We start from the raw sequence: 13909 nt of genomic DNA on the forward strand, positions 1-13909 counted from the left end.
TCTCATCTATCCAGAGGGCCTAGTCCAGTTCCACGGAGGCTCTACAACTATTGGTCCATAGTTTATGATTTCCCACTAATTTGGTTTGCTTGTCTCTGTATGTTTCCCCATTATGATCTTGATGCTCCTTGCTCACAGAATCCCTCTTCTCTCTCTTTGACTGGACTCCTGGAGCTCAGCCTGTTGTTAGGCTGTGAATCTCTGCATCTGCTTCCATCAGTTACTGGATGAAGGCTCTATGATGACAGTTAAAGTATTCACTGATCTGACTACCAGAGTAGACCAGTTCAGGCACCCTCTCCACTATTGCTAGTAGTCTAAGGTGGGGTCATCCTTGTGAATTCCTGGGAACTTCCCTAGCACTCTGTTTCTCCCTGTTCCCATGATGTGTCTCTGTATCATGGTATCTCTTTCCTTGCTCTCCCACTCTGTCCCTGTTTCAGCTCAACCATCTCATTCCCTTATATTCTCATCCCCCATCACCTACCCTCCATTGCCCCCCCCACCCCCAGTTTGCTGATGGAGATCTCTTCTATTTCCACTTCCCAGGGCAATCCGTGCATCCCTCTTAGGGTCCTCCTTGTTAGCTAGCTTCTCTGGAGCTGTGAGTTGTAGTCTGGTTATCCTTTGCCTTACATCTAATATCTGCTTATGAGTGAGTACATACCATGTTTGTCCTTCTGAGTCTGGGTTACTTCACTCAGGATGATATTTTCTAGTTCCATCCATTTGCCTGCTAATTTCATGATATCTTTGTTTTTTACTGCTAAGTAGTACTCCATTGTGTATATGTGCCACATTTTCTTTATCAAATTTTTAGTTGAGGGGCATCTAGGTTGTTTCCAAATTCTGGCTATTACAAATAAAGATGCTATGAACATAGTTGAGCATGTGTCCTTGTGGTATGATTAAGCATTCCTCGGGTATATGCCCCAGTGTAGCATGAATCTTAAAAGTTATTATTAATAAAATCAAACCTGAGCCAAGTATTGGGGTGAACTGGAAGATCAGAGAACCAGAGCAAGCCACAGCTAACCTCACCTGGCCAACTTCTCAGCTGGTCCTGTTTCCTCAGACTGAATGCTTCTGTGTTCTCATCCCAAATGGCTCTCAGCTGAACTGCTTGCTGCTCGAAAGCCTGAAGCTTAAACAGCTAAAAGCTTAACCAGCCAAATGCTTCTAGTTTCTGGTCCTCAAGCCTTATATACCTTTCTGCTTTCTACCACCACTCCCTGGGATTAAAGGCTTGCTTTCTGGGATTAAAGGCGTGATGAGTCACCATGCCTGTTTGTATCCTTGAACACATGGATTTCTGCCTCTGGAATGCTATGATTAAAGGCATGTGCTACCACTGCCTATCCTTTATGTTTAATATTGTGGCTGCTCTGTCTCTGACCCCAGATAAGTTTATTAGCATGCACAATATTTGGGGGAATACAATACCACACCCAAGAGTGGTATAGCTGGGTCTTGAGGTAGATTGATTCCTGACAATCTGAGAAATCACCATACTGATTTCCCAAGTGTCTGTATAAGTTTGCACTCCCACCAACAGTGGAGGAGTGTTACCCTTGCTCCACATCCTGGAGGAGTGTTACCCTTGCTCCACATCCTCTCCAACATAAGCTGTCATCAGTATTTTTGATCTTAGCCATTCTGACAGGTGTAAGATGGTATTTCAGAGTCATTTTGATTTTCATTTCCCTGATGACTGAGGATTTTGAACAATTCCTTAAACATTTTTCCGCCATTTGTGATCTCTACTTATTTATCTCCTTCCAACAGATTTTCTTTTTTAACTGAAAAAAAAGAGCTGTTTAGATGTTCTCATAACATAATGCTATTTGCCAAATGATAGGTCAAGTAACTTGATTTAACCATTCCACAATGTATAGTTCTACCAAAACATCATGCTGTACACTAAAAATGATAAACCTTATTTTGTCAATTTAATCTAGTAATAAAATGCACATAGGATAAAGAAAAATTCAAAGTATGCTAAGACTAGGCTCACAGTTTGATGTTTGCCCTGGCTTGGTAACTTTGCCTTTGACTTAACTTAGTTTTGATACAAGGTTAAAGATGAGCAGACATGAAGAGGCTGTAGTTTCCATTATCTGTAACTTCACTTTCTACAGTTCCAATTACCTGTAGCCATGCTCCAAAAATTAAAAAAAATTGTAAAATTCTGGTAGTTGTGTACCATTTAAAGTAAGATGATGAAATTTCATGGATTTTAGTACCATACTGACAGAGTTTTAAATCATGACTTTGTCCAGCCTGGGGCAGTCTCCACTGTGAGTTGCCATTCTGTCCATCATTTAGTAGCCATGTGGGCCATTCCATATGTTCTCAGAGCTTCAGACTTTTGTGTTTGATAACTCCTATTGTGTATGTATTAGTAGCCTCAAACTACCTGAGTTATAAGACTGACCATTTGATATGACAAAGAAAAACTATAAATAACGTCATCCAAGTGAAACATGGAAGTTTCTAACATAATTAGGAAACAGAAAACTGAAACATAACCCAAGACTGGAGCTATAACGTGGTTGATAGAAGGCTTCCTAACATGCATGAAGCCATGGGTTCATTCTACAGCACACACACACACACACACACACACACACACACAGAGAGAGAGAGAGAGAGAGAGAGAGAGAGAGAGAGAGAGAGAGAGAGAGAGAACAAAACAAAAACAAACACCTGAACAAAACAGGCATGATGACTCATGACTGTAATTCTAACAGAGGCAGAAGAATCAGCAGTTCAAGGTCATCCTCAGCCACACATGGAGTTGAGAGCCAGCAGCCTGAGATACATAACAACCTCCCTTCGAAGAAAAGCCAATGAAAGTGCTCATGTGATGAGTGTTGATGTTGTTCAAAATGTCAAAATGTCAAAAATGTTCCTCTGTGTTCCTGTGAAACATCACAGTGAAGAATAAATGAAATTTGAGTGCAGTATTAACATAATCCAGTCTTATCTAAGGTGTATTTGCTGAGGCCCTTGGAAGATTCTGCCCAGTGTTTAAAGTTGGAGGTACTGTAATGGCCAGTTCTGATGTCCCTTAATGCATGTCAGTTTTCTTTTGACATCTCTGTTTGCAGGCCTGCTAAATATGGTAAGGTGATTGAGCTTCTCAAAATCGCCAATTAATTACAGTTAATTACAACATCTGAAGCTGCCAGCATCCTATCCTTACCTCTTTCCCGGAGACCCAAATACCTTTGCAGGACATCACAGGAAAAGGGGTTTACCAGATATTTTCTGCTTTCTAAAATAAGTTGCCATTTCCCTAACCTTCTCTGATAGTGCCTCCTTGCCAGCTGAGCGCACAAGTCAGCCTCTGTTTTCTGTACCCAACCTCAGATGGTCTTTCTTCTATAAAGCCATGCCAATGTCTTTGCACTCCCAACAACATACATTTGCTTTTTTTCTTGCCTCTTGGAGATTCATTGCCAATATTGCCTCCAGTGATTATTACGATGATTGCTGACTTTCAGGAATGTTTTTATTTTCCCTCAGGAATCCAGGCTAATGAGATCTGATGTCATTTTAGGAGGCTGGGTGAAGTCGAATGTGCCAACATAATTTTAAGCTTACTTTTGGTTGTGGCTTCTACAGCACTGGCATATTCCATGGCTCAAAGAAGTCACATGGCCACACTTAAAGTTTGTAGTCGAGAACTGTATGCTGGCTACAGGAAAACGTGGTAGGGATGAATACCAGAGGGTGAATTTTTAACAGAACTGACACAGTTTGATTGACCTAGGAATGTATAAATTGTGCTCAAATTGTGAGGTTTGACTTACGGTTTTTTGTTTTTGTTTTTGTTTTGCTTGTTTTACTTTGATATTTTAAGATTAGAACATCCTCAGTAGAAAGTGAATTTTGAACTCCAAGCTCTTTCTGGACTTGTGGCCTGAATGCTGGATGGCACTGGTGAATCATATGACTCCCAGTTACGTGCCCTGTCATGAGAATGAACAATCTCCTCTATCATGTGCCATATTGCTAAGCAGTGATGCTCCTCCGGTTGGCAGGCAATGCTTTCCAACTCAGCACTTTTCAATTCCCAGTAGGTCTATGAGATGAGTGTCACTGTACGCTGAAGAACGTCTGTAGTGGAAAGAGGGAAATTGATCACTTTCTTAGGTTCCCACAAACCCACAGTCACTCCCTTCAACAGGTTTCTATTGCCACCCTGACTAAATATTACACAGTCCTTCAAAATCTATAAAGAACTCTAGGTTTCCTTTCTTCTGCCTGTTTTAGAAATTATAAAATGATTGTTTCTTTAAGTCAGTGGAAAAGCGTTATCACTGGACTACTAGAGGGCAGACATCCCAGTCCCACTGTGGAACATATAATGACAGCCAGAGAGAGAAAGCCGAGTTGAATGGATGGCAGCAGAGGGCTCGGAGCGTTTAACCCTTTAACAGCCTTGTTCTAAAGTGAGATTCTTCCTATGGGAAAATATAAAGGCTTAGAACAAGACATGGAAGTCCTTTAGTTTTGTGTCTGCAGAACAGGGCCCACAGCTACCAAATCATACTGCCCCAAATCTACATGTTGAAGTGCCAGGTGCCCTGTTCGTTGACACTTACCTAGACTGTGACTGTATAAATATTATTTATACAGTCTGGTGCCAATCAGAAAATGTTATTTACATCTGTATGTTTGTGTGGTTGCCTTCTCTAGGTACATGCTTAAAAATCTTTATAGTTATTCAGGTGTATTAATTAACTTAGGTATAACCAAAACAGAAAAATAATAAAAGCCAACACAGAAATATTTTTCATTTAGATACAAGTTTGGCTTATTTTTATTTCACTTTATGATCATATTTGACTAATTAAAACCATTTTAAGGTATATTTTTAAAAACCCAAAAAAGCAACAAAGTAACTGTGTATGTAATATTAACTCAAAGTGTTTTGTATTTATTATATAATGGTGTGACTATACTCAGCTACTTTGAGGACATATAATTTTCTTGGACTTCTCACTTGAGCACTACAGCTAAAAATACTATGGTATTTTTCAATACTTCTTTGGAGTTTTGCTGACAGTGGTTAATATCTTCCTTTTCAGTGAACAGTTTATAATGAATACCATGTTTATTGTATACTTTTCCCAGCTTTGTCTATGGAATGTACAGGAACCTATCCAGATGATAGTATTACTTCTAGCCAGTGTCCAGGGGGAGCATTTAGACAGTCTAGTTCCCTCATGATATTAACATTACGACTCAAAGGAGGTGAGGGCAGAAACTGTAGAATCCTGTGACCTAACCTGACATAGCACTGAGTGACAGAGATATGTGTCATAAATGAAACTAAGTGCCCAGGATTCTGAAAGGAACAATGCCTCACAGGAGAGGCCCACTGTCCGGTGGCTAGAGGAGTCAGTAGACCGAAGCGGCTCATCTTGGTGACACGAAAGACTGTGTGGCCCCATGTCTCTGGCCAGCCCGACTCACTTTGTTGTGATCATTTAATCCTGCTCGAATGGTACTGTTCCTCCCAGAAACTTTGAGTAGATTCTAGCCTATTTCTGATTCATATTATTGAGACTATAATAATAATAATAATTAATAATGATACGGATTTTTTTTTCTTATTTGATGTTTGAAAAATGAGTATTTTAGTGGGAGAGTTAGAAAAATATTCTCTGGCTATGTACTTTTGCTAGAAATATCCAGGGATTTTTAAGGAATCCTTTCTTAAGGCCAGTATTAATTTAATCCTTTTGAAATTGATAAAGAATCTAAGGGCTAGTGTGATACTTTTTTGTTGTTTGGTTTGGGTTTTCTGTTTGTTTTTGTTTGTTTGGTCAGCCTGACACAAGCCAGGTTCATCTGGGGAGAGGAAACTTCAGCCTAGAATATGCCTCTACAGAGTTGGCCTGTAGGCAAGTCTGTGGGGTGTTTTCTTCATTAATGATTAATATGGGAAGACACAGGCAGCTGTGGGCAGTGCTACACCTGGGCAGGTGGTCCTGGGTTGTCTAACAAAGCAGGATAAACCAGCCAGGAGGAGCAAGCGAGTAAGCAGGGTTCCTCCATGGCCTCTGCCATCAGGTGCCGACCTTGAGTCCTGCCCTGACTTCTTTCACGATTGACTGTAAGCTTTAAGATAAAACAAATCCTCTCCTCCACACATGGCTTTTGGTTATTGTGTTTATCACAAGAGGAAGTGAAGCAGGACCTCGAAGATGTCCATGTAGATTGATTGCAAATGGACAATCCCAAATCTCTCAAGTCCTGTTCAAATTTTCTTATACGTTGTTCTGAGACTGTCAATAGGCATGAGGAGGGAAAGTTCTGGCCTTGTTCTGGGAAGTTCTAAGCATTTTATGCATACCCTGGGTTCTGTCTCATCAGAAATTCAGTATTGATAGGGGGAGATCCAGCTCTCTGTGGTCTCATCACTTGAACCAAACTGTCTGGTTTGGGTGGTAGGATTACAGTCAAGATTTTTCTTTCTTTCTTCTTTTTATTTAAAAGGTTTTTTTTCATTTTACATACCAACCACAGTCCCCCCTTTCTCCCTTCTTTCTGCTACCTGCCCCCAACCTCCCCTCCACCCCACCCCACATCCACTCCTCAGAGATGAGTTGACTCCATGGGGAGTCAACAAAGTTTGGCATATCAAATTGAGGCAGGACTAAGCCCCTCCCCTCTGCATCAAGGCTGAGCAAGATTTTTATTTCTAGTGATTCCTAAAATCGTCACAGCCCTGTGCCACTGGGTTCAGCTCTTTTAATATAAATAGAACAACCAGCTACTGAATACAACCATCTTATAAAGAACAGATTTATATGTGCATATTAAAGCTTTGTATTTTAGCACTTTTATGTAATAAAGCTTATAATACAAAAATAATATGCATTCATCATGTAATCTTTATAAACACTTTTAAAGCCCCACAAGTTATATAGAGCTACTTCCCAAAACCATTTGAAGTTAATAGCTTTTTATGTGTTGCTCTAGGTAATTTGTATGTGTATATAACCACATTATATGGTTAAAGGAAAATCTTCCCTAGACCCCTCCAGAAGCTTTCTTGAATGGGCCCACAACGGATACATTAATAGGGAGAAGACATATTTTTTGTTTGGTTTTGAGGTAGGATTTTACACATCCTCGGGGCTGGCCTCAAACTTGAGATCCAACTTTGTCAGCCACCTGAGACAAGAACAACAGGCATGAACCACTATTTCAGGTAGTCCATATGAACTTACTTAACCTGCACAGTGGTGACTAATGGGAGAATGATTACCTACCTGCCCAGGGAGATTTCAGTGGTTACTTCCATTCAGGTACTGAGGGAATGTGGACCATTCCCTCTGAGGGGTAGTAAGAGTTGTTTGTCTTTTTGTTGTTTTTGTTTGTTTGTTTATTTATTTCAGGAGAATGGAGGGAATTTAGAGGAAAAAAAGAAAACTCATTTGCAAACAATTATCTCTGGAATTTGAATGCATTCAAAGGACAGACTTCCATGAACAGCATTCTATCTGTGCAAATTGAGGTCATCAATATCCTCTTCTGCCTTGTTATCCATGAGATTTTAAGGTGATGTGGAAAGTAATTGTGTTCTGTCAGATCTAGCATTAAAGAGGATCAAAAGATGAGATATGGAGGCATGATGGCCAGCAATTATAATTCTCAGACTGTTTCTGTATCTCCACACATTGTGGTATTGTTCACTCAGCCAAACACCATACCGGTATACACAGGTATACCTGTGCAGTACATACTTTAAAACACACAGAAGTTGGCTGGAGAGGTGACTCAGCAGTTAAGAGCACCTTCTGCTCTTGTAGATGACTTGGGTTTGGTTTCCACACCCACATGGTGGCTTATGACTATCTGTTACTGCAGTTCCAGGTAATCCTCTACTCTCTCTGGCCTCCAATGACGCTGCATGCATATGATGAATACATATACGTTCAGGCAAGACACTCATGCATCTAAAATAAAAATAGATTTAATAAAGTAAATAGAACCACATTTTACTTTTTGTAATTTACTTTTATCCTTTGTTTCACTCATCAGTCGTATAGATCTGCTGCATTACTTTAATATTATTGGATTAGTGCTTTTCTTAATGAATGAAACAATTTGCCCTTTTATGAGGACTCTCCTTAAAAAGTATTTTCAAATATCTTTGTATAATTATGTAATTATCCATGAAAGAGACAATGTTACAGTGCAATCCCTGTGTTTATGGCTTTTAGAAACAATTTACCATGACATTATGGGAATTTCCCATGAAAATTTTAAAACATTAGTATAAGCCTCATGCCGAGAACAATGTAGACCCGCTCTTAACACTAATGGAGACCAACATGCAGGACAGCCCTCCCCAAAGAGGTGTAGAGGACTTGGCTCCATGCCTTCTCAAGCTTCTGGTGGTCATTGTTGTTACTGGATGTTCTGTCCTGTGGTCGCTTCAGTTTCTGCTCTGCATCCATGTCTGTCTGTCTCTCCAAACTCCATTCCTCTAGTCTAACGATAGTGTGATTGCAAGCAGATCTCACCTCAGGAATACAGGAAAAGGTTTTTAAACTCCTTATGTACTTGCAGATACTTTCTGTATCTCCACACTTTGTGGTATTGTTCACTCAGCCAAACACCATACCGGTATACACAGGTATACCTGTGCAGTACATACTTTAAAACACACAGATCCTGGGAATTGGGACATGACCATAGCCACCATTTAGACTATTGCAATTGTTGTCAGTGTGAGTCTAAGAGCATAATATCATAGTAAGCCAGGATGATTGTTTGGTGTGAATGGTTCATTTCTAATTATTTACAGTTTATTATGCATTAGTTTATTATTTTTCCTTAATTTTCCAGTTCCAAAGAAATCTTTAGTTAGTTTGACCCTTAACATCAATTAGAACTCTGAGTCATTTTAACTACAGCAAGAGTTTGCATCTAAAATAGGTTTTGTGTGGCTGACATTTTGAGGGCCATGTACTATTGATATATTTCTTGTCTGGATGTGAAAGTAAATCAGTCAATAGGATTTAAAAGATGGTCCGCTTAAAAGAGGAGAAGAGCCCCCAGGATCAGATTTCAATTTTAATTCAATTACAGGTTGGAAAAGAAAAGATTCGGTTCTATTTAGTTCCTGGTGTTAAATTGGATGAGCTTGCACCTCAACTTAAAACACTGTACATTAATTTGGCATTGTTATACTGTTTTGTGTAGGAAAGAAGAAATAGAGAACAAAAAGATCACATGGCTGTTCTTTATGGAGCATTTTAATCTACTTAGCTGACACATAGGCCAGTGTTGGGAATATGTGAGAAAGAGTTCCTGCTTTAATCTAAAAATTCTGGGGGCATTTACAGTGGAGCCAATCACCTCCTAACCACACTTAATCTGGGCCTTTGTTTGCTGAGTAAATTATTTCAGGATCTTATTTTTAAAGATTATATATGACACTATCTGGTTAAGGTTTGGGAAGTTAAAGAAAAGGACCTTCACAGTTCATAAAGGAATGTGCTGATATTCTGTAGTGTGGAATGCAAGAGAACATTGAATAGACTGAGGCTGTAGATTATAAAACTTTTAAATGAATGTCTAGAAGTGACAGAATCATTAAGGCATCATTTATTCAGCTATCCTATAAAGCATGTGGCATACATACGCACAGCCAAGAAAAGTATTAGAAAATATGATGTCCGCCAGTGATAGCTACAACAGTTAGCATTGCTTTGTAGTGAGGAGGAGGAAAGAAATCTACAAAATTTTTACTTTATGTACTTAAAATTTAAAAATTCATGTTTTCTTAATAATTATTTATTAAAAACAAATTCCTAAACCATGATCCTGTTAAAATTAACAATAAGCTCATATATCATATGTATATGTGTGTATGTGCCTAAGTGTCTATAAACTACACCATGATTAATCAAAATCAGTAGAGAAAGGATGTAACTAGATTATTTGAAACAACTAAGTTGAGGCTTCTGGATTATTATTATTATTATTATTATTATTATTATTATTGTTGTTGTTGTTGTTGAAAGGTACCTATAATATAGATTGAGTTTTTTTTAAATATGGACCAGTTAGATTGTACACTGAAAAATTTCACGGAGACATATCCATATTGGTGAGCATGTAGAATTTGTAGTATCCTGAGATTTTTCTCAGAGTTCCTTTTATTCTTGCTTCTTAACTAGTGTGTGTAAGACATGAGCAATTAATTATAGCCTGTGGGTCAGAACCCAGTTTTCAGGGATGCCTCAGGCTTTCCTCTGAGGCTATGCCCTAGTAAAGTTTATTATGCCAGAGAAAAAAAGAAGATATAAAGATTTCCTACATTAACATGGACTGGTGCTTGGGATAGGCTGGAGTTCATGACCTACCCAGCTTTTGAAAACTATGGCAACTCCCAAGCATTCCAGTAGCACCAAGGCCCACACAAACTACTCTACAGGCCCAGGAAGTCGACTGAGTGAACCTTTAGCTCCGTTCCTTGTCAGTTTCTTAGATCCAGGCAGTCTCTTCAAGACTTCTTCACACGCTTTATTGGTCGCCACACGTCCTTCATCCTCTTACACAAGCACCTTTGGCCCACTGGTCACGAAGTCTTCTTCCCATACTTGATGACACGCAGCTCTGTAACCAACGTGGGTGGCTGGTTATTTAACTGGGAGAATCTAGTTTTCACTTTTTTCCTTTGCTTACTCAGGTCAAAATTAAGTTATACCAAGTTTTATATGTTCAGTACCACACTGAAGTTAATACCGTGAATAAAGATATTTGATCTATTAGACATGTAGACCTGATTAGGAAGTTTGAATTTCAAAACAGATCCCTAGAATACTTTTTAAACAGTGTTGCACTGTTAAAACCTGTTTATTGATAGTGTTTAGAATTACTTTGTTAAATATTGTATGTACACACCCACAGACATGTACACACACACACACACACACACACACACACACACACGTGCAGCTGACTTAGCACCAAATTACTTAAAATGATAAAGGGAATTGAGTGGTAGCTAATAAATGTCAATACATTTTCTTTTTCCTAATGTAACCTGTCTAATCCATTCTTGTGTGATGTGTCTGTATATGTCCTGGTGTGTGTTCATTTGGGTGTGAATTTAGAAACGAGCCAGAGGCCAACCCCCATTGTCATTCTCCTGGAACCTTTCAGTGTTTTTGATGTAGGGTCTCTCCCTTGGATCTGGAACTCATCCATCCGGCTAGACTGGCTGGCTAGCCAGCCCCAGAGATCCTCCTGTCTCCACTTCCTAGAGCTAGAATCTTAAGAGAGTAACATATGCTGGACTATTTACAGGGATGCTGGGAGTTGAGTTGAGTTCCTCATGCTAGTATAGAGAGCACTTTATCCACTGAGCTATTTATCCTGGTCCTATAATTTGTTATTAATTTTGAAGAAAATAATTTATCTTTGTCTTCCACTTTTTATGTTTGGCTGTGTGTGTGTGTGTGTGTGTGTGTGTGTGTGTGTACATATATACAGATATATGTGACTGACAAGCATATCTATACACATACACATACTTATTTAATTATTGGCGTTATAAAAGATGTGCAGAATTACTGGGGTAAATTAAAGCTAGTGACAAATGAGGCAATGGAATACGGTTATACATTTAATACTTATTTCTCTCCTTTTTCTTTAGGTAATCTGGAGTCTGCTCAACCTCTCCCTTCATATTGCCTTCAAATATTGCTCATCAACATAAAGTGACCAGGCTTACATATACACAGCACCCAAAGAAATCTGTTAAAGTGGACATCTGACAACAGGTAAAAGAATATTTTTATTTCTGGTTCTTTTGGTCAGACTTACAAATAAAATGGACAAAACATGGCAGCTTCCAAAAATATTATAGAACTGTTCACAAGGAAAATCATTGTGAAGGAGTATGTATGTTCAGATTGAATCTTGACAGTTGATCAACTCCAGCTGCTAGTGAGAGTTTCAGGAGGTGCTGTTTTCCAAGGGTAACAGGCTTAGAACTTCATACCATGAACTATTAGTAGAGTGCTAGTAGTAAGTCCTCCCAAGGGCCTAAGATCTGTCAACTCACAGGTTCTCAGGCCCAATAACTGGTAGATGCATATTCCGTGTTGTGGAGTGTGTCATAAATCCAATGAGAAAGTGGTGGTTTGTTCTCATGCTCTCTGTGGCACTGTAGCTCTTTGGTTCACAGCTGGATAAGATTGATAGTACCTTTTCTCCTCTGGTGGTAATGCACACCTCCTTTAAGGGCTATGAAAGGTAGTAGGGATTAAACTCCAAGGCCCATAACAACTTGATTTCTCTGTATCTGTGACTCTCAAGTATGGCATATCTTCAGTCTCGGGGTGTTACCATCAAGTTCTAGGCAGTAGCCAAGAGCAATCACAATAGACTTTAGTATTTGAAGGTCTGTGGGGCCTCAGTAGCCAACAACACCAATAAATGTAAACCACTCCTGGCTTTGGGATTTTTGGTTTTTAGCCTATAGTTTCTTGTAGGGGGATTTATGCTGCATTATAGGGTAATTATATTTTGGCTTTTTAAATACATGTACATGCTTAAATTTTAGAAATGTCCTGCAGTAGTTTTGTTATGATTTTCCTGAAGGTCTTTAGTGTTAGTTATCCCTCCTTGAATTTCTTCCTCTACCCTCTATTCCTCCCCCGCCTTCTATCACTGTGTTCTGTCTTCTATCTCTTGAAAACCTCCTCTTGCCATGGCATTTTACTAATTTCCTGATCTGTATGGGTATTTCACATGAGACTTGTATACATAAAAACTCAATGCTAATATCCTCAAATGAGAGAAAATAGCTATTTGTCATTCTGGGTCTGGGTTGCCTCTCTCAGAATTATTGTTTACAGTTTTATCAATTTACCTGTAAATTTTGGAATTTTTTCCTTTGTACAGGTGAATAACATTCCATTTTGTAAATGTGCCACATTTTCTTATCCGTTCATTCATTGATTAATATTTAGGCTTTCAAATTACTTGTTATCATGGATAGAGCCTCATTGAACATGAATGAACAAGTATCTCTGTAGTAAGATACAGAGTCCTTTGGGTTATATGCTCAAGTGGTGTAGTTGTATTATGTAGTAGATCTGTTTCTAGCTTTTTCCAGAACTTCCATACTTCTGCAGTGATTGTCAAAGTGACTCCTATCACCAGTGAGTAAGTGTTCTTTCTCCATGGCCACACCAGAATTTGTTGTTTTTTGTTTTTTGTTTTGTTTTCATCTTAGATATTTTGACTGGAGTAAGATGAAATCCCAAAGTTATTTTATTTTGCATTTCATTGCTAAGCATTTTGGCCATTTGAGAAGTACTTCTCAGCCACTTATCTTGTGAGAACTTTCTAGTTTGGTGCCTCCTTTATTAATTGAGTGTGTGTTTTCTTGATGTTTGGCCTTTTTACATTTTTGCATGTCTACATACTAATCCTCTGTCAGATATATAGCTGGTAAAGCTTTTTTTTTTTTCTAATTGTGTAGGCTGCATATTTACTAGAAGTAAAACTCAATGTCCGAATTAGAAAAGTCAGGGGAAAGCCTTACAAATGGAATGCATAAAAAGAAGAGCTGGATAATATAAGCAAAGTAAATAAAAGATGTTAATAAGCACAGGATAGGAAATATGGGAAATGCAGGACACTATACAGAAAATATGGGACACTAACAAAACATAGGATCTTCAAATTATAGCCATAGAAGAGAGAGAAGAATCCAAGTTCAATGGTTTAAACCATATTTGTAGGAAGGCTATAGAATAAAACTTCCCCAAACTAAAGGAGGACATTACCATGCAAATGAAAGAAGCCACTGAACCCCAACTAGACAAGACCAAAAAAGAAACACCGTGTAGTATATAATAGTCAA

General features: G+C 38.7%; 1 protein-coding gene across 2 annotated transcripts in view; it reads left to right on the forward strand.

The window, feature by feature from the left end:
- The first annotated feature begins 5352 nt into the window (after window positions 1-5352).
- The window catches only part of Slc16a7 (solute carrier family 16 member 7), a 76065-nt gene continuing 67508 nt past the window's right edge, over window positions 5353-13909 (forward strand). Inside the window, exons 1-3 of one of the 2 annotated variants that reach the window (XM_059245342.1) lie at window positions 5353-5515; window positions 7416-7578; window positions 11690-11816. The gene's annotated coding sequence lies outside the window, so the exon portion shown is untranslated. The remainder of the gene's footprint in view (window positions 5516-7415; window positions 7579-11689; window positions 11817-13909) is intronic. The other variant, XM_059245341.1, reaches the window with a different exon arrangement.

This window comes from Peromyscus eremicus, chromosome 18, assembly GCF_949786415.1.
Source record: "Peromyscus eremicus chromosome 18, PerEre_H2_v1, whole genome shotgun sequence".
Taxonomy (NCBI): Eukaryota; Metazoa; Chordata; class Mammalia; order Rodentia; family Cricetidae; genus Peromyscus; species Peromyscus eremicus.